At 42.0% G+C, this 19,026-nt stretch overlaps 1 long non-coding RNA gene across 3 annotated transcripts in view; it reads left to right on the top strand.

Moving 5' to 3' along the window:
* Positions 1 to 17,865, top strand: part of LOC112834959 (uncharacterized) — a 35,682-nt gene extending 17,817 nt beyond the window's left edge. For 2 of the 3 annotated variants that reach the window (XR_012380054.1, XR_012380053.1), the window contains 2 exons: positions 12,404 to 12,541; positions 13,881 to 17,865. This is a non-coding gene — a long non-coding RNA (uncharacterized lncRNA). The remainder of the gene's footprint in view (positions 1 to 12,403; positions 12,542 to 13,880) is intronic. The other variant, XR_003211085.2, reaches the window with a different exon arrangement.
* The last annotated feature ends 1,161 nt before the right edge of the window (positions 17,866 to 19,026 follow it).

Raw genomic sequence — 19,026 nt, 5'->3', positions numbered from 1 at the left:
AATGTATTGATAAAATGTTTTAATAGTATCTTTTTATTGTTACTTTAATGTCTATAGGATCTATGGTAGTAATTCTTGTATCATATTATTAGTGGTAATGTATTATTTCTTTTTTTCCCTTGATTACTTTTCTAAGGCTTGACTAATTATGCTAATCTTTTTAGCATTACTAGTGAATAGTGTAAAATCAGCTCTTAAATTTATTAACTTTTTCTATTGTTTGAAGTTTCCTATTACATTGATTTCTGCTTTTTGCTTTATTTCCTGCCTTCTATACTTTTAGGGTTTGCTTTGCTCTTCTGTTTTTAAGATTGTTAAGGTGGAATCTTAGATCATTGACTTTAGACCTTTCTTCTATTTATTAATTTTTTTTTTAAGTAAACTCTACGCCCAACGTGGGACTCAGACTTATCACCTGGAGATCAAGAGTTGCATGCTCTACCAACTGAGCCACCCAGGTGCCCCAGACCTTTCTTCTATTTAACATAAGAATTTAAAGCTATAGGGGTGCCTGGGTGGCTCAGTCGGTTGAGCATCCAGCTCTTGATTTCAGATGGAGTCGTGATTTCAGAGTTGTGAGATGGAGCCCCCCATTGAGCCTGGCATTGGGGCTCCATGCTCAGCAGTGAGTCTGCTGGAGAGTCTCTCTCTTCTCTCCCTCTGCGACTCTCCCTGTTTGTGCATGCTTTCTCTCTCTCTCTCTAAAAATAAAACTTTAAAAAAAAAATAAAGAATTTAAAGCTATAAATGTTTCTTTGAGCACTGCCTTAGTTGCATCCTCCCCAGAATGGATATCCTGTATTTTCATTGTTACTCAGTTTGAAATATTTTTCCAATTTCCCCCTGTCATTTCTTATTTGATCTATGGATTACTTAGAAGTTTGTTTTTTAACTTCTAAATATTTGAGGTTTTCCAAGTATTATGGATTGAACATTTGTGTCCTCCCAAAATTCATATGTTGAAGCCCTAACCCCCAGTGTAGCTATATTTGAAGATGGAACGCTAATAAAGTAATTAAGCTTAAAGAAGGTTTAAAAAAAAAAAGTTAAAAAAGGTCATAAGGGCGGGGCGCTGATCCAATAGAATTAGCGTGTCCTTTTAAGAAGAGACTTCAGAGATCCCTCTCCCCTCTCCTCTCTCTTCTCATGCACCCATATGAGGACATAGCACAAAGTTGGCTATGTACAAGCCAAGAAGAGAGGACTCACCAGAAACTAAATTTGCTGGCACCTTAATCTTTTTTTTTTTTTAAGATTTTATTTATTTGAGGGAGAGAGAGAGTGAGAGAGAGCATGAGCAGAGTGAAGGGCAGAGGGAGAAGCAGACTCCCCAGTGAGCAAGGAGCCCGACGTGGGACTCGATCCCAGGACTCCAGGATCATGACCTGAGCCAAAGGCAGACACTCAACCGACTGAGCCACCCAGGCGTCCCATGGCACCTTAATCTTTAAACCACCTATTCTGTGGTATTTTGTTGTAGCAGCCTGAGCAACCTAATATACCAAGATCTCTTGTTTGTGATTTCTAATTTAATATTGCTGTAGTCAAATAGCATTTTCTACATGATTATGATTGACTCACTAGATATTTTTTAATGAGTCAACATCTTTGAGTCAATATTCATGAGTAAACATGAATTTGAAAAGAAATTTGAAAGGTGCAAGCAAAGAGAACAACTCTATAGTTGTTAGGTGTAGAGTTCTGTCAATATCAGTTAAGGTAGTTGATAGTTTAGTTCACACCAACTATCGTGACAAATACTTTTAAGAGGTTTCTAGTATTTTTAAATAGTGGCAACTAATAATTGATTTTGCTCTACACTTTTTCATTTCTGTGTGTAATAACTCAATGAATTTCATACTGATAGGTGATTTTAGGGTTTACATTTTGGACTAAATCCAAGGCATGCATGTTGGAAAATTGAGTCCTCATGTCTAAGACCTTTTCTCCTCTGAGACAAATATTTATTTTTTTTTTAAAGATTTTATTTATTTATTTGAGAGAGAGAGAATGAGAGATAGAGAGCACGAGAGGGACGAGGGTCAGAGGGAGGAGCAGACTCCCTGCCGAGCAGGGAGCCCGATGTGGGACTCGATCCCGGGACTCCGGGATCATGACCTGAGCCGAAGGCAGTCGCTTAACCAACTGAGCCACCCAGGCGCCCTGAGACAAATATTTAGAAATCAATGTGCTAGCCTTGCTTTCTGCTGATGGGCAGTAGTGACACTGAACTCTCAAGTTTTGGCTGATAGCAGCTTAGAGTAAACATCTTAAGAATAACAATACTTTTCAGGGGCACCTGGGTGGCTCAGTCGTTAAGTGTCTGCCTTCAGCTCGGGTCATGGTCCCAGGGTCCTGGGATCGAGCCCTGCATCAGGCTCCCTGCTCAGCGGGAGGCCTGCTTCTCCCTCTCCCACTCCCCCTGTTTGTGTTCTCTCTCTCACTGTGTCTGTCAAATAAATAAATAAAATCTTTAAAAAAAAAATAACAGTACTTTTCAGACATAAAATTTAAATGGAAATTTTGTGTAATAGTGAAATGACAGGATCTAGGGGGTCCTTATTTTGGGGTAAAACACTTTAATAGCACTTTCTATTATCTATTTTAAGGGTCAAACACTGATTGTTTCTAACACTGTAGAAAATTGAGACAATTGTTTGGAAAATTCAGTTCTTTCTTCATCCACTTTTCTTGCTGATCCCACAGTTTCCAAAATGAAGCAAACAAAATAAAACACAACCAAGTTAGTCATAGTTATTTGGACAGTTCAGACCAAAGGGGTCATTTGGTTTGAATTATATGGTTTGCTTTCTCCAATGAATCCTTCTACCTTGCCTATGTATAGATAATTGTCTTAAGGTTGCTAGCATGGAAAAACAAATGAGTACATTTTCCAGAAGGTAAGATGACTCAGATCACTCATTTAAACTCACCTTGGAATAACTCATCTTGCATTTAAAGCTGTGTACAGGGGCACCTGGGTGGTTCAGTTGGTTAAGCATCCAACTCTTGATTTCGGCTCAGGTCATGGTCTCAGGGTCGTGAGATGGAGCCCCGCGTGGAGCCTGCTTAAGATTCTCTCTCTCCCTTTGCCCCTCCACCCCACCACTGTCTCTCTTCTGTCTCAAAACAACAATAACAACAACAACAAAGCATAACAATAATTTTTAAAAATAATAAATAAAGCTGTGTACATAAAAATACCAAAGGGTACAAGGGTTAATAGTATCTGTGATCCAAAGTTGGCTCTGGGTACTTACTTACTTTTGCTTGCATATTATTGCTTGCATATTTATGCAGTGCTCTAAAGATTATAAGAAGACTGAATCCCTGATATTGTTTTTGTCTTTAGAATCTTGAGCAAGTCCCTTAATCTACATATACCTAAATTCTCTCATTTTTTAAAATGAAATTCTTTCAGTAGGGCATTCCCAAAGGTCCAAAGATCTAAAATCCTTTCCCAATACTTCAAAATATATGGTAAGATTAAGGAAACTTTTGCTTGAACTCTTAGAATTCCAAGTAGAAATCTCTGAATAATGATAGCCCCCACTTACAGAGCACTTACCAAAGGCTAGACACTGTTCAGAGTGTTCTACATGCATTAGTCCATTGAAAATTTGCAACAATTCTAAGAAGTGGGTCCTATTATTATCCTGACTTCACAACTGAGGAAACCAAGTCACAGAGAAACTGACTCACCCAAGAAGTCCCATGTAGTAAGTGGTAGGGTTGGAATCTAATCTCTGACAGACTCTGACTCCACACTATTATCTACTATGTGCTATACACCTTCTGTTGCCCTGAATCTTTATAATATCATAACTTGTATTTCAAGTTTCTCCTCAATAAATACTTGATAAATGAATCTGAATTGAATTTTTTTTTTTTCAGTGAGAGAAAGTGCTAGTGGGGGAGGGGGAAGGCAGAGGGAGAGAGAGAATGTTAAGCAGGCTCCACACTCAGCATGGAGCCTCACACAGGGCTTTATCTCACCACCCTGAGATCATGACCTGAGCTGAAATCAAGAGTCGTACACTTAACTGACTGAGCCACCAGGCACCCCTAGAATTCTTAATAATAATGTGTTTGAAAAATAATAGAGTTGGCATTTTCTAAGTAAGACTACAAGGTATGAAGAATATTGATTTAAAAATAATACTCAGCATTTCTGCTTTAGTTTGAGGAATACTGGCACAAGCTTTAAAAACGTAAGAACAAAGATTTATTAGAATACACCAGAATAAACTTATAAAATACATCTTGGACTTGCTGTTCATGGTTTTAAGCAACTGAGTCAATGTCCTGGCCCAGTTTACCTCTGGACAGTATTTTGCTACCACAAAACTAACTCTAACCTTCCAACATATGCAGTGGGCCAGAATGGTGAAGTTTGGGACATGATCTTTGTACAAGTTACTACAAAAATAAAATGCAGAGGTTATTACTGATACCCACTAAATTCACTGGCCTTACAAAGACATTTGATACCCTGAATTTTGCGGTCATTAATCAGGTTTGGGATTCCAAAAATTTGAAGACTATTAAAGTTTCTTCAGTGTTAAAACTGGTCCCATTAAATGACAAAGAACTTTGAAAAATAGTATTTCAAATACTATTCAAAATACCACACAATTCATGGGGCACCGGGGTGGCTCAGTTGTTAAGCGTCTGCCTTTGGCTCGGGTCATGGTCTCAGGGTCCTGGGATCGAGCCCCATGTGGGGCTCCCTGCTCCGCGGGAAGCCTGCTTCTCCCTCTCCCACTCCCCCTGCTTGTGTTCCCTCTTTCGCTATGTCTCTGTCAAATAAATAAATAAAATCTTAAAAAAAAAATACCACGCAATTCAAAATAGTATTTCAAAAGTAGTATTCAAATATGAAGTAGTATTTTTACCATCAGAATCTGTAGGCTTCTCTATTCTTCAATACCAATGGACTGAAATCTGAGAATATACAATTCTCCTTTGGTGCATCTAAATGCCTTCTGGAAAGGAAAGGACTCTTACTCTTTCCAGTCTCCTTGCATGGATCTGTGCTTAATTTCACTGCTCTGCTGAATGCTGACCCCCTTGCTTGCAGAGGCCCTGCCAGTCCTTCCTGTGTCCTTCTGCAGAGCTCCACCCTCCTATCATGCCCCCCCCCCTTATGCCATATGCCCTCATTGGCTTTGCCCTGTCACCTACTCTCCACCCCCTCACTCAGGGCATGCATCCACAAGTGACACTTTATTGAGCCACTCTGCCCACACACAGGATGTGATACACATGAGATGCGATTCTCATCCTCCTTCTGAAAGTCAGAGACCACTCATCCTGGAAATTGATAACAGGTTTTCTTCCGGAAAATTGCAGGGCAAGTTGAACTCAATCTATCTTAAGAAAATTCTCTTAAAGTTTCAATTCTTAAAAAGCCAAAAGACTATATTTCTGGCTGTGCAAGTTATACATAATCTTGAAATTATGTCCTTGAGGTCATAAGAAGAAATATCTTATACTACTAATGCTTGGAAATAGACATCAGAAATATGAGTGAGACCACGCACAGCACTGCAGTCGGTTTAGAGTTGTGAGTAACGTGGTTCCAAACAATAGCCCGAGGTTCTGTATCTACTTGTACCAGCTAAAGCTTTTCAAATGTATCATAGAATTGCGCAGTGTGGCCTCATTCCTTCATCGGATTCTGGGTTTCACACTGACCGATCAAAGGGCAAGAAGAGACATAAAAATCTAATTTTCAAAACAGAATTAAAAGCTACAGTATTCCAGCCAGGTGATAGTTTAACCTCTGCTTGGTTGCCCCTGATGATCGAGTACCAAAGCAAAGGTCTAATCCACATCTCAGCTTGAGCTGAAACATGCCTCCTCATGACTTCTACCCTTTGTCTGGATTTTGCTTTCCAGAGCAATATATGGCAAAAATACTATCTCCTTTTACATATGCAAAGAGAGCCAGCTAGCTACTGCATGCCCTTATAATCTGCTCTTCTCTAAACTAAAAATGTACACCACTTTAAAGTTCCATTTAGGCATGGTTTTAAGTTCCTTTTCCATGTTCCCCTCATTTCTCTGAGAACACATTCATTTGTCTGTATTGCCCTAAAAATGCAGTGTTATAATTGAACAGCATTCCAGATGTGATCTGATCAGTATAAAGTACAACGCAATGATTATCTTCCATCATTTGGAGAGTATACCTTATTTTTTATGTATTTTTAAAGTTTGGGGTTTTTTTTTTAGTAATCTCTACCCTCAGCTTGGGTCTCAAACTCACAACCCCAAGATCAAGAGTCACATACTCCTCTGACTGTATCAGCCACACGCCCCTGGAGAGTATACCTTTTTAATGTCATTTAATACGTAGGAATTTTTCTAAAAATAAAGTTTTATAGTGACTGTCATGTATGTTGCAGGCACTCCAAAAAGTATTTCTGAATGTTGTTAAAAGAATAGCCAGCATTGGGGCACCTGGGTGGCTCAGTCGTTAAGCATCTGCCTTTGGCTCAGGTCATGATCCCAGGGCCCTGGGATCGAGCCCCGCATCGGGCTCCCTGCTCCGTGGGAAGCCTGCTTCTCCCTCTCCCACTCCCCCTCCTTGTGTTCCCTCTCTCTCTGTCAAATAAATAAATAAAACGTTTAAAAAAAAAGAAAAAAAAGGATAGCCAGCATATTTTGCTTATTTTGTATTTTGTTTTTATGTGTATGTGTATTTTTTTAAAAGATTTTATTTTTACACCCTTTTTAAGGAATGGTTGCATTAGCGTCGGTAAGCACTTCCACTTAATTTTAAGTCAGTCTATCAGCTGCTCAGAAGTGATTCTTGCCTGCGCAAAATTCCACTGGGTAGGACTTATTCAGAGCATGAATATAATAAGAACTGAGACCAGCTACTGTATGGTGGCAGCACCTATAGATATCATGGGCCTTCTCCAAGGGTACAAGGGGGATATTATTGGGGAAGCATCCCAAATAGAAAACTGGCATGATCCATTTTCTTTTTTTTTTTTTTAAGATTTTATTTATTTATTTGACAGAGAGACAGGGAGAGGGGAAACACAAGCAGGGGGAGTGGGAGAGGGAGAAGCAGGTTTCCTGCCAAGCAGGAAGCCCAATACGGGGCTCAATCCCAGGACCCCAGGATCACAACCCAAGCCAAAGGCGGACTCTTTAACGACTGAGCCACCCAGGTGCCCCGGCATGATCCATTTTCTAATGTAAATATGAGTCATAGATTTACTTATTTATTTTTGAGCAGAGTAGGTGTTTCAGTAAAATGAAGGAATGTTTTCTGTAGTAATGATAGGGATCAGGCGTGAGAATATCCTTCTCAAAATTCCCTTGGGCCAAGATTGGACAGAGTTAAGGAAGCACCATTTTGTCCAAGCAGGTGATTGCTGGGAACGGGATGTAAAAATTATTTGTTCACCATCATATCTCCAGCAGTCGATACAGTGCTTGGCAAAGAGCAGACTCTCAAAAAAACTTTGGAAAGTAAGTCAAGAAGGAAGGAAGGGAAGAAAGGCTGGAGAGAAGTTTCAGGATTACTGTGAAGATTAAGAACAGCAGATAAAGACCCAAATACTGGTGCAAAAATGGGACTTTCAAAATCAGCATCCAACCTCCTTATAGATATCATAACTGGAGACACGGAGGAGTCAAGTACCTTGTCCAGGGTGACAGATCCTAGTCTGGTTAGTTACTGCATCACCCTTCAATGTTAGGCCTCAGCTCTTAAGCCAGCGCTCCTTACCCAATACCAGCCGAGCCACAAAAGGAATTATTAAGGAAAGGCCCTGGGTTCTTGCATTCTGGCCCCAGACTAGTTACCTTAGCATGTCCGGATTGGAGGAATCTTGAGGTCTTGGCCCTCTTTGTACTATTCAGGGCTAGACAAAAGGGGATCAAAATTGGGAACAGGACTTAGCACTCTCAAAGAAGACAGCTTGCAGGTAGAAACTGGAGGCCCTGACAACACAGATGAAATCGCGCTTCTCCCCGAACCAGTGCTGGAGGAGGTTCATGCTATCTCCAGAACACAGAGAAAAGTTCTGTAGCCAGTCTTTGGTTTGGTTAACCAAACAGAAATGTTTGGTTAAATGAGCTTCACTGCAAGACTTCTATACTAATAAGAGTTTTGGAAACTCCAAAAAGCAAATTGGTTCTCAGACATTGCCAAATGTATTTGGCCTCAAACCTCTAACTTTTTCTAAAGATTTAATGGACTTAACTTCCCACTCGGGGACAATGGTTTTCAATTTTTTTTTTCTGTGACTTCAGGTAGGGGGATAGATTTCGTGTGTCAGAAACCAGTACACACATGCTTGTGAATGTAACACTGACAGGAATGTTTATAATACTTATAATACTTAGCTCTTCTGTACGTGCTGTGCCTATTTTCTATCCTGCTTTTCTTGCATTCCCATGAATCCTGGATTTTGAAACCCAGAAAACGGATTTCACAACCTACCTGTGGGTCACAATCTACAGTTGTAAACTTCTGCCCTAATAAGTACTGGTGTGTGATTTAGTCATTTCTCCTCCTCTGTATCCTTTTAAGCTTCCTCTTACCTGTAAGCTGCAATATTGTTGACTGAATCAAAGATCTACCTGGGATGGATCCAAATAATAGAGTGGGGTTAGAAAATCTTCAGCCATTTCATTATAGTTACATTGAAGCATACCTTGAAGGAAGCATAATTCATTTTTTTTTAAGATTTTATTTATTTGAAAGAGAGAGTGAGCGGGAGCAGGGTGAAGGGCAGAGGGAGAAGCAGACTCCCCACTGAGTAAGGAGCCCGATGTGGGACTCGATCCCGAGACTCCAGGATCATGACCTGAGCCGAAGGCAGTCGCTTAACCGACTGAGCCACCCAGGCGCCCAGGAAATATAATTCAGAAAACCAGGAAACAGAATGAGCATAGTATCAAAGAGACCTTAGTATCACCTTTTGACCCATGAAGTGAAAAAAGAGTATCTATTCAATGAATAAAAGAAGACATAGAATATTGTCTATAGCATGTTCCCATTTGTATACAAAAAGGGGTTTATATATACATCTATATGTTTGATGTGCATGGAGTATGCTTGGAAAACACCCCATAAACTGGCCACAGTGGTATGTCATTGGTGGGTGTTACTGTTGGGATACCCTTATTTTTCACTGTGTATCCTTTTGTACTGTTTTAATTGTTTTTACCATAAACATGTATCACTTTTCCAAAACAATAATACACTGCTAGCTGGATAAATAATGAGAGATGAGAAAACCTGAAAAACCAAGAAACTTCCAGTGTTGCTTTTGTAAGCCGCTGCTAGTGATGGTATCTATGGGAAATAAAAGGATAGCTCTAGGTTCAAATCTTTTTTTTTTTTTTTAAAGATTTTATTTATTTATTTGACAGAGAAAGCGAGAGACGGAACACAAGCAGGGGGAGTGGGAGAGGGAGAAGCAGGCTTCCTGCTGAGCAGAGAGCCCGATGTGGGGCTCCATCCCAGAACCCTGGGATCATGACCTGAGCCGAAGGCAGACGCTTAACGACTGAGCCACCCAAGTGCCCCTCAAATCTTTTTTTTTTTAAGATTTTATTTATTTATTCATAAGAGATAGAGAGAGGCAGAGGGAGAAGCAGCTCCCCACTGAGCAAGGAGCCCGATGCGGGACTCGATTCCAGGACCCTGGGATCATGACCTGAGCGGAAGGCAGAAGCTTAACCATCTGAGCCACCCAGGCGCCCTCTAGGTTCTTGGAGGCGTATGTATGTGCTATAGTGATTGACCTTATTAACAAGAACCATCTCTGCCTAGGATATGTGTTCTCTATTCTACCTCTTCCCCCAACATGTGGCATTACAAAAAAAAACAAGAAGAGGGCTCCAAATATATTTTCTCAGGGTGATGCAGGTTGTCCATTTTGCCTGCAATGGAGTAGAAGCACCAGTGACAGAGAAAAACCAAGGAACTGAAGAGCAGGACTACCCTGAGAGGGCGGGGCTCCGAGAGGTGGTGGGGGAGGCTACCGGAGTTTGGGGAAATTCAAGAGGGATAGCAGCTGCGGGTTTTCAAACTTTTCAATATCCACGAGAATCATCAGGGGCACTCTTTAAAGTGTTTAAATTGCTAAAAAAAAAAAAAAAAAAAAAAAACCCAACCAACCAAACAAACAAACCCTGCGGGCAGAGATTCTGATACGGTGAGGTGAGTCTTAGGAGTCTTGGAATCAGTTCCCTTTTCTGAAGCTTCTGAAATAAGGCTCAAGAAAAGGGAAGCATGACAATCCCCTTGAGAAACAAACACACACACAAAGACAAAACAAGAACAAAACCCTAAGATCATTTCTGCTATATTTATCACTGACATATGGACTGCTTATAAAAGAAAAAGGTCTATTTTTCTCCTTAAGATTGTTAACCTGGAAAGTAGATTTTCTTAAGTGACTTAATACATGTAGAGAACAATGCCTGGCCCAGAATATGGATAAGTATAAGCTATTATTATGAATTTCTTTTTTAGGAACCATAAAAGAACAGTTTTTATGTAGATGAATCAACTCTATATATGATGCTGGGATGGACTGCAAGAATGCTAGTTTTCCAGACAATGAACCAAGCAAATAGTTACTGGAGAAGCTATTACAGTATCTAAAATAATACTTCTGATATTCATTCCAGTGTTGGCGGAAGGGTGGTTCCCCACACCAACAGGCAATTCTTGGGACACCAACTGGATGTCAACTCGATTCTGACTTACCTCAAGTAGATAGCATCAGATCCCACCAGTTAAAGGTTTAGTCCTACATACACATTACTGATGAACTCAATGGCCCGTGGTGATGGATTCAACTTCCAGCTTCTCTCCTCTTCCCCAAGGTTGGGAGTGGCAACCAGCTAGCTTCCTCAGGTGCTTTTCAAAGTCACTTCATTAACATAACAAAAGGCACTTTAATTGTTCTCATCACTTACAAAATCCCAAGCATTTTAGGAACTCTGTGCAAGCAAGGGGGATAAAGAACAAATATTTATTTCTTATTATAAATCACAAAATCACAGTGACCAGTTTTTTTAAATTAATGATACAGTCCTATTTAAAACAGTTGTGAAGAAAATGTGCAATTGGTTTAAAACTTGTATCTAAATTGTCATCAATGGCACATTACAAGCAACAACATTATTAAAAGTACATCTTCACAAACAGGCAAATGTACCTATGATTGTTTTCAACTTTATTTTGTTTTCTTTTTTTTAAGATTTCATTTATTTATTTGAGAGAGAGAGAGAGAGCACGAGTGGGGTGAGGGGTGAGGGGTGAGGGGCAGAGGGAGAAGCAGACTCCCCACTGAACAGGGACTTGAGACTTGAGACTCCCGGATCACGACCTGAGCCGAAGGCATACGCTTAAATGACTGAGCCACCCAGACACCCCTTACTTTGTTTTCATTTGCAAAGTTGTTGAATACCCAGGCACTGATCCCAGTTTGGTTTTAAACTTTGTTCTAAATGCTTGAATAATGTCCCAGACTCTGTCTCTTTATTTTTTTATTAACATATAATGTGTTATTTGTTTCAGGGGTACAGGTCTGTGATTCTTCAGTCTTACACAATTAACAACGCTCAGCATAGTAGATACCCTCCCCAACGTCCATCACCAGCCACCCCATCCCTCCCACCCCTCATTCTGTCTCTTTTTTAAAGCAACAGCCTTTCAGCCTAAGGTGAGTCACTCCTCCAACAGATGTGAGTTTCTAAGTTGCCAAAACCTGCGGGCCCAGTGAGCGATCCTAGTTTCCTTGAGAGTTTCCAAACCTGCGTAATCCTGTAGATAATATTGTGTTTTATAAAGTCCCCTTCACTCCCAAGAGAAGAGGTTCTTTCAGTAAATATGCCACACTCATAATTTAGAGGACAGCAAAAAAGTTGGCTTTCAAAATGTTCAGCATGGGGGGGCGCCTGGGTGGCTCAGTCGTTAAGCGGCTGCCTTCGGCTCAGGTCATGATCCCAGGGTCCTGGGATCGAGCCCGCATCGGGCTACCTGCTCCATGGGGAAGCCTCCTTCTCCCTCTCCCACTCCCCCTGCTTGTGTTCCCTGTCTCGCTGTCTCTCTCTCTGTCAAATAAATAAATAAAATCTAAAAAAAAAAAACAAAAAACAAAAACAAAATGTTCAGTACGGTTCAAACTGGCCTAGCATCCTCCGCGGGTCCCTCCCTCCCTTGAGTGCAGCCCAAGATGCCTCATTAAAAAATATATAGGCATCCTCATCTTTATAGCACCCTTTTCAACAGGTTGTCTAGCTTCAGCTTTGTTTAAAGCCAGTGAAAAGGAACTCATTACTTCATGGAACCTCTTCCTATTTTTAGGAAACTTAGTAATTAGAAGACCTTTGCTAACGTTCCTTCTAAATGTGCCCATAGGTGCCTACCCAGACCCATGTGTCTTTCGAAGAAAACCAGAGTGAGCACATTGCCCATACACGTTGCAGCTTTTCAGCTTTATGGAGGTAGCTGTGCTATTCCTTTCCACCGTCTTCGTCTTTTCTCTGGCTCCTTCAGGTGGGAAGGAATTACGCATTAGGAGTTACTATAAATGTGAATCTAGTTGTACTTAATCTACTTTATACAGAGACTCAATAACCAAAAAAAAAAAAGAGAGAATTAGAATGCATTTGCAACCTAATGGGAGTCTTTTCTTTTTTTTTTTAATATTTTATTTATTTATTTGAGAGAGAGAATGAGATAGAGAGAGCATGAGAGGGGGGAGAGTCAGAGGGAGAAGCAGACTCCCTGCTCAGCAGGGAGCCTGATGCGGGACTCTATCCCGGGACTCCAGGATCATGACCTGAGCCGAAGGCAGTCGCTAAACCAACTGAGCCACCCAGGCACCCCCTAATGGGTTTTTTCTTAAAAGAGGCAGGTATAATCTGTTCTTTTTCAGTAGGTACCCTTGGGTTATAGATCATTTTTAGTGGAAAGGAAATTAAAAAAATGGTGTGGTGCCTGCATGGCACAGTTGGTTAAGTGTTCAACTCTTGGTTTCTGCTCAGGTCATGATCTCATGGTTGTGAGATCAAACCCCATGTCGGGCTCTGTGCTCAGCATGGAATCTGCTTGAGGTTTTCTCTGCCCCTCACTCATGTGCTCTCTCTCTCTCACACACACACTCTCTCTCAAAAATAAATATTAAAAAACAAAAAACGTGGGTGCTGAAGTTTTGACAATGAGGGCAGATAATAATTTTTCTGGGATATATAGTTCTCTCAAATGGTCCACCAGGTTTTGAGTTTCTTTCTTTCTTTCTTTCTTTCTTTCTTTCTTTCTTTCTTTCTTTTCTTTCTTTTCTTTCTTTTCTTTCTTTTCTTTCTCTCTCTTTCTTTCTTTCTATCAGAGAGAGAGAGAGAGAGCACAAGCAGGGGGAGCGGCAGACAGAAGGAGAAGCAGGCTTCCAGCTGAGCAAGGAGCCTGATGCGGAACTCCATCCCAGGACCTTAGGATCATGACCTGAGCCGAAGGCAGCCACTTAACCGGCTGAGCCACCCAGGTGTCCCCCAGGTCTTGAGTTTCTTTTTTTTTTTTTTTAAGGTTTTATTTATTTATTTGACAGAGAGAAACACACCTAGAAGGGAACACAAGTAGGGGGAGTGGGAGAGGGAGAAGCAGGCTTCCCACCAAGCAGGAAGCCCGAAGAGGGGCTCGATCCCAGGACCCTGGGATCATGACCTGAGCAGAATGCAGATGCCCAATGACTGAGCCACCCAGGCGCCCCAGGTTTTGAGTTTCTTGAAGGCCAGGACTATGTCTCATTATTCTTGGTATCACCTGTGCCTATTATAATACTATGAACATTACTGGCCTCAATAAACGCTTACTGAATGGAGTTTATTTGAATTTCCAGAAGCAGAGAGATCACCGAAGAGCAATACAGACCAAGAAAAGGGGACTAAACTTACTTCAAGGAAGATCTTTTAACCGGACTCTTCTGATCTTATCCTCCTATTTAACAGAAATGCCCTCAAGGAGATGAAACTATACTGATAAGCCCTTTGGCGAACATGCCTAGGGACCATCCCCCACCTTAAAAACTCTACCTTTTGAAGTATCAGTATTCTGATCACCCAAAAGCAATGGCATCCTCTGTGTCCTAATTGACATTCTTCCCCCTTCAAGTCAATGTGTGTCTTTAATATGGGCTTCTAGGGAAAATGCTTTTAACTCAAGGAGCAATTAGAATGGAAGGCAAAGATGTCTTGGGAGGTTTTGGTGTCCTGGTGCCTAAAACTAGGAGTCAGAAAAACCCAAGTTCTTGACTTGGCAGAGAGATGACAAGACCCCCAGGAGAAAAGTTGGGGTGGGTGGGGAGTTGCTTGGGAGTCACAGCAACACTGGTTTGCTAGAACTCCCCAAAGCATTCTGACCCAAAGACCTACTTCGTGCAGGGCTGGGAGCACTGTAAATAACAGCACACATGGAACTGGCAGCACTCTCTAAGGGCAAAGCACCCGTGTCTACTGGACCCTTATTTGAGGACTGTTTGTACTTTAACCAGAAAACTGGTTAATAGCAGCATTCGCCCTATCGCATGGAAACATGGCTATTTTCTCAGAGTAAAACAGGCACTAATCTTGGGACGTGGCCCAACTCACTCCTCTGGGAAGGGGGCGGGAGATTCTGACTCAGCTGACAACAGGAGTCCAGCCAGAAGGGCAAAGGACAGTGTCCTCAGGTAAGGCACTCCGTGTGTAGGATATCTGTTGTTTGGTGGTGACCTCTACTCACCAACCAGCCTGGATGTCAGCGACAGGCTCTTGGTCCTCAAGGAAAGAATAAGCAAACGTAAGGCAAAGCTCCAGTCCCAGGAGAAGGATGGGTAGTTAGTCTAGAGTAGTACTGCATGAGGCCTGTTGTCTTAATATAAATATAAATAGCATCCCCTTTCGTCCCCAGTAGGTTCCTACTTAGGACAATAAATCATGTCATTCTTGGCATCAAATGCTTGGAAGGATACCAGGAAAACAACTTTTGCAACAGGAACCACGGCAGAAGCAATCTTTAAAAATTGGGATAAAGGGAGGCCTGAAATGGACACTGTGGCCCAGGACCACCTGTGAGGGCTTGAGCAGACTGCTCTTGAGGTTACTGGGAATCTCAGAGTCAGTACGAACCACATCCACATCAGAATAGCTATAAGGGTCTGTGTCCTTACTCACAATGACCACTGCCATCCTTCAAAATGCAGGGGGGACATAGTCTTCCTACATCGTGTTTTTACTGTCAGCCTCATAGCTGAGAATGACTGGTATTTACTTAACCTATTAAAGTAGTGTTAACTATGCCTGAAGAAGAGAAAGTTTCGCACTGGGTATTCTTCCCAAATCTATGGGCAAGACCCTGTGCTACATAATACAGAGATTACAAGTTGCTTGTAATCTAATTGGAAAGTTAACTATGAGTTTTAAGTGGAAGTCTAAGACAGCAACAGAAGAGTTATCACAACATAGCGCCCAGCTGATAGTCAAACCAGTTGTGTTAGCTGTGGTCTTTATGACAGTTCAGAGACAGTAACCAGTTCAGGTTGAGATGAAAGAAAACTTATGAAGTAGGACACCTCAGTCATTAAGGACTTATTTCTTGTCAGATATTTTCACGTATGGATTCTTTTTTTTTTTAAGATTTATTTATTTATTTATTTGAAAGAGAGAGAATGAGAGAGAGAGAGAGAGCACATGAGAGGGGGAGGGTCAGATGGAGAAGCAGACTTCCTGCTGAGCAGGGAGCCCGATGCGGGACTTGATCCTGGGACTCCAGGATCATGACCTGAGCCGAAGGCAGACGCTTAACAACTGAGCCACCCAGGTGCCCCGTCACGTATGGATTCTAATGTCTCAGAACAACCTTATGAAATGGGTATTAGTACCTGTAATCTACAAAGGAGGAACCTGAGGATCAGAAGGTTTAAGGAACTTGTTCTGAGTTACTCAGCCAGGAAACAGAAGAGAAAGCTTGAACCCATGTGTCTGTAAAGGAAAAAAACAAAAAACAAAACCTACTCCTTCTGTGTCACCCCTACTCTCAACACATCTGACACCAGATGTGTGGGCTTTCCATACACCCACCAATTCTGGGACACCACCTGGGTGTCCCACAATTTTATTCCATTCTGACAGTATCAACCTGGGAATAGTGTCAGATCCCACGGGTTAAGTAAGGGCTGTCAAATGATAAAAATAAAACAATTTAGTAACAAGTTTGATGTCCTTTATGCACTGGAAAGCAGTCCATGGTTGGGAGAGTCCAGTGCCTCCCAAGCAGTGGAGCACTCTTCCCCAGGGGTGTTTGGGAAAGAACGGTTTTTAGAAAATGTCAGGAGAGGCAACGTGGAAACAGGGCATGATTGGCCAGGAGGTCAGGGATTTCCTTATAAGACTAGCAGGTCAGTCAGAATAAGGAAAAAGTATTTGGCTTAAGTTGATTGGCTGAGGTTGCATATCTGCCCTTATTTAGAACAAGGAAATAATTACAGTTTCTTGGCAGTTGAGAATTGGCTGGTGGGATATACAGCGATTCTGGACAAGCAAGCATTTACAGGGATGCGAAAATTATCTAAGTTTTAGTTTGCTGATGTGGCACCCCAGGCCGGACTGGCTCCATCTTGGGCCTGGCCATTTATTTCAACAGGTCTCAGTCCCATAAGACTGCCCCCCACCCCTACTTCCCTTGCCAATCACAAGTCCAGCTTGCTACCTTTGCTTCTGACTGACCAGCTACAAATTGGAGGTTCCCACAACCCCTCCTCAGGTTTGGTTAATTTGCCAAAACAGCTCACAGAACTCAGGAAAACAATTTATTTATTAGATTACTGGTTTATTTCAAAAAGATATAACTCATGAACAGCCGGATGGAAGAGATGCATGGGGCAAGGTATGTGGGAAAGGGCTCGGAGCTTCCCTGCCCTCTCTGGACACACCACTATCCCCAAACCTCCACGTGTTTACCAACCCGAAGTCTCTCCAAACCCTGTCCTTTTAAAGCTTTTATGGAGATGTCATGACATAGGCATGATGGATTAAATCATTGGCCCCTGGCAACTGATTCAACCTGCAGCCCTGCTCTCCTTCCTGGAGGTTGGAGGGTGGTACCAAAAGTTCCATCCTGTAACCATGGTTCCTCTGGCAACCAGCCCCCATCCCTAGAATAACACGTCTATGTTTATGTCACCTCAATAACATAGGCTCATGTGTGGTCGAAAGGGGCTTGTTATGAATAATAAGACATTCCTTTCAGTTTTATGGCTCTGGAGCTATTTCAGGAACCAAGAATAAAAGACCACAAGTGCTATAACAAAAGATGCTCCCAGTGCTCCTATCACTTAGGAAATGCCAAGAGTTTTTGGAGGTCTGTGAAACGGAAGCAAGGATGAAGACCAAATCTATATTTCCCATTATAAATCACAGTATCATGGTTATCCTACTTCAACATTACTGCTTTTTCCATCAGGAGGGCCACAAAATCCAGTCAGAGGCCTCTAGTCAGGGTGAACAGTGTGAACAAGTGCTAGGAGGTCTAAAAGTGGAGTGGAAATTTCAAGAAAGTAGAAGGGTGGTATCCCACCAAAGAAGTTCAGTAAGAAGCATTTAAAAGGCCTTTAGAAAGCAAGGACTTTGTAAAAAGTTTTTAAGTAGCAGCCCAAGGAACACTGGGGAGCCTTTCTTGTTTTGGGCCTGGCCCTCCATGCCTGCAGCCCAAGGTGGGGCATGGAGTTCAGGGTCCTGGGTTGTCCACTCAGGTTGCAAGGCCAGGGCAAGTTATCTGCTATCGAAAGAGAACACAGGGCGCCTGGGTGGCTCAGTTGGTTAAGCGACTGCCTTCAACTCAGGTCATGATCCTGGAGTCCCGGGATCGAGTCCCGCATCGGGCTCCCTGCTCAGCAGGGAGTCTGCCTCTCCCTCTGACCCTCCCCCCTCTCATGTACTCTCTCTCTCTCATTCTCTCTCTCAAATAAATAAATAAAATCTTAAAAAAAAAAAGAGAGAACACAGTGGGGCACCTGGGTGGCTCAGTCGTTAAGCATCTGCCTTGGGCTCAGGTCATGATCCCAGAGTCCTGGGATAGAGCCCTACATCGGGCTCCCTGCATAGCAGGAAGCCTGCTTCTCCCTCTCCCACTTCCCCTGCTTGTGTTCTTACTCTCACTATCTCTCTCTCTCTGTCAAATAAATAAATAAAATCGTTAAAAAAAAAAAAGAACACAGCCTAAAGTTAGAAGGAACAGATAAACTGCAAACTAGAAAAGCAAACAAGCGATACTAGTGTCATGGAGTGCAAAGAACAAGGGCTTTAGAGTCAACTGAGTTTATTTATTTTAAAGATTTGATTTATTTATTTGAGAGAGAGAATGAGAGATAGAGATCACGAGAGGGAAGAGGGTCAGAGGGAGAAGCAGACTCCCCGCCGAGCAGGGAGCCCGATGTGGGACTCGATCCCGGGACTCCAGGATCATGACCTGAGCCGAAGGCAGTCACTTAACCAACTGAGCCACTCAGGCGCCCCAGAGTCAACTGAGTTTAAAATCTTGACTCTCCCGCTCATTATACACATGACCTTGGCCGTTCACTTAACATATCTCAGATTCAGTTTCCTCTTTTGGAAAATGTATCAACTTTACCATGTACTTTGCGGTTGACTTCCCCAAATTCTTTTTACCTCAGCTGATCCACCTAAAACAATCATAAGAATCCCATTCTCTTTGCTAATGATTGGGCCAGGGATGATGGCTAAGGAGATATGAAAGACTGCGGGCTGAAATGTGTCCCCACAAAATTCATATGTTGAAGCCCTACCCCACAATGTTTCAAAAAGCATATAAGTAGCCCCCACTACCACCAGCACCCATTCCATATAACTAGGGAATTGAGCTTCAGAACACAGCAGACATATACAATTGAACAGAATTGCAAAGGAATGGAAACAGAACCCTGATCAAAGCTTGCCTGAAGCCAATACTACTTTTACACTTTTTAAAATATGAACTAGTACAATTTCTTC

This window comes from Callorhinus ursinus, unplaced genomic scaffold (genome assembly GCF_003265705.2).
Source record: "Callorhinus ursinus isolate GAN/ISIS: 27379988/994484 unplaced genomic scaffold, GSC_fseal_2.0 scaffold11, whole genome shotgun sequence".
In the NCBI taxonomy this organism is placed as follows: domain Eukaryota; kingdom Metazoa; phylum Chordata; class Mammalia; order Carnivora; family Otariidae; genus Callorhinus; species Callorhinus ursinus.
Note: the sequence above shows the minus strand (reverse complement) of the source record. Positions and strands in the feature narration are given on the sequence as shown.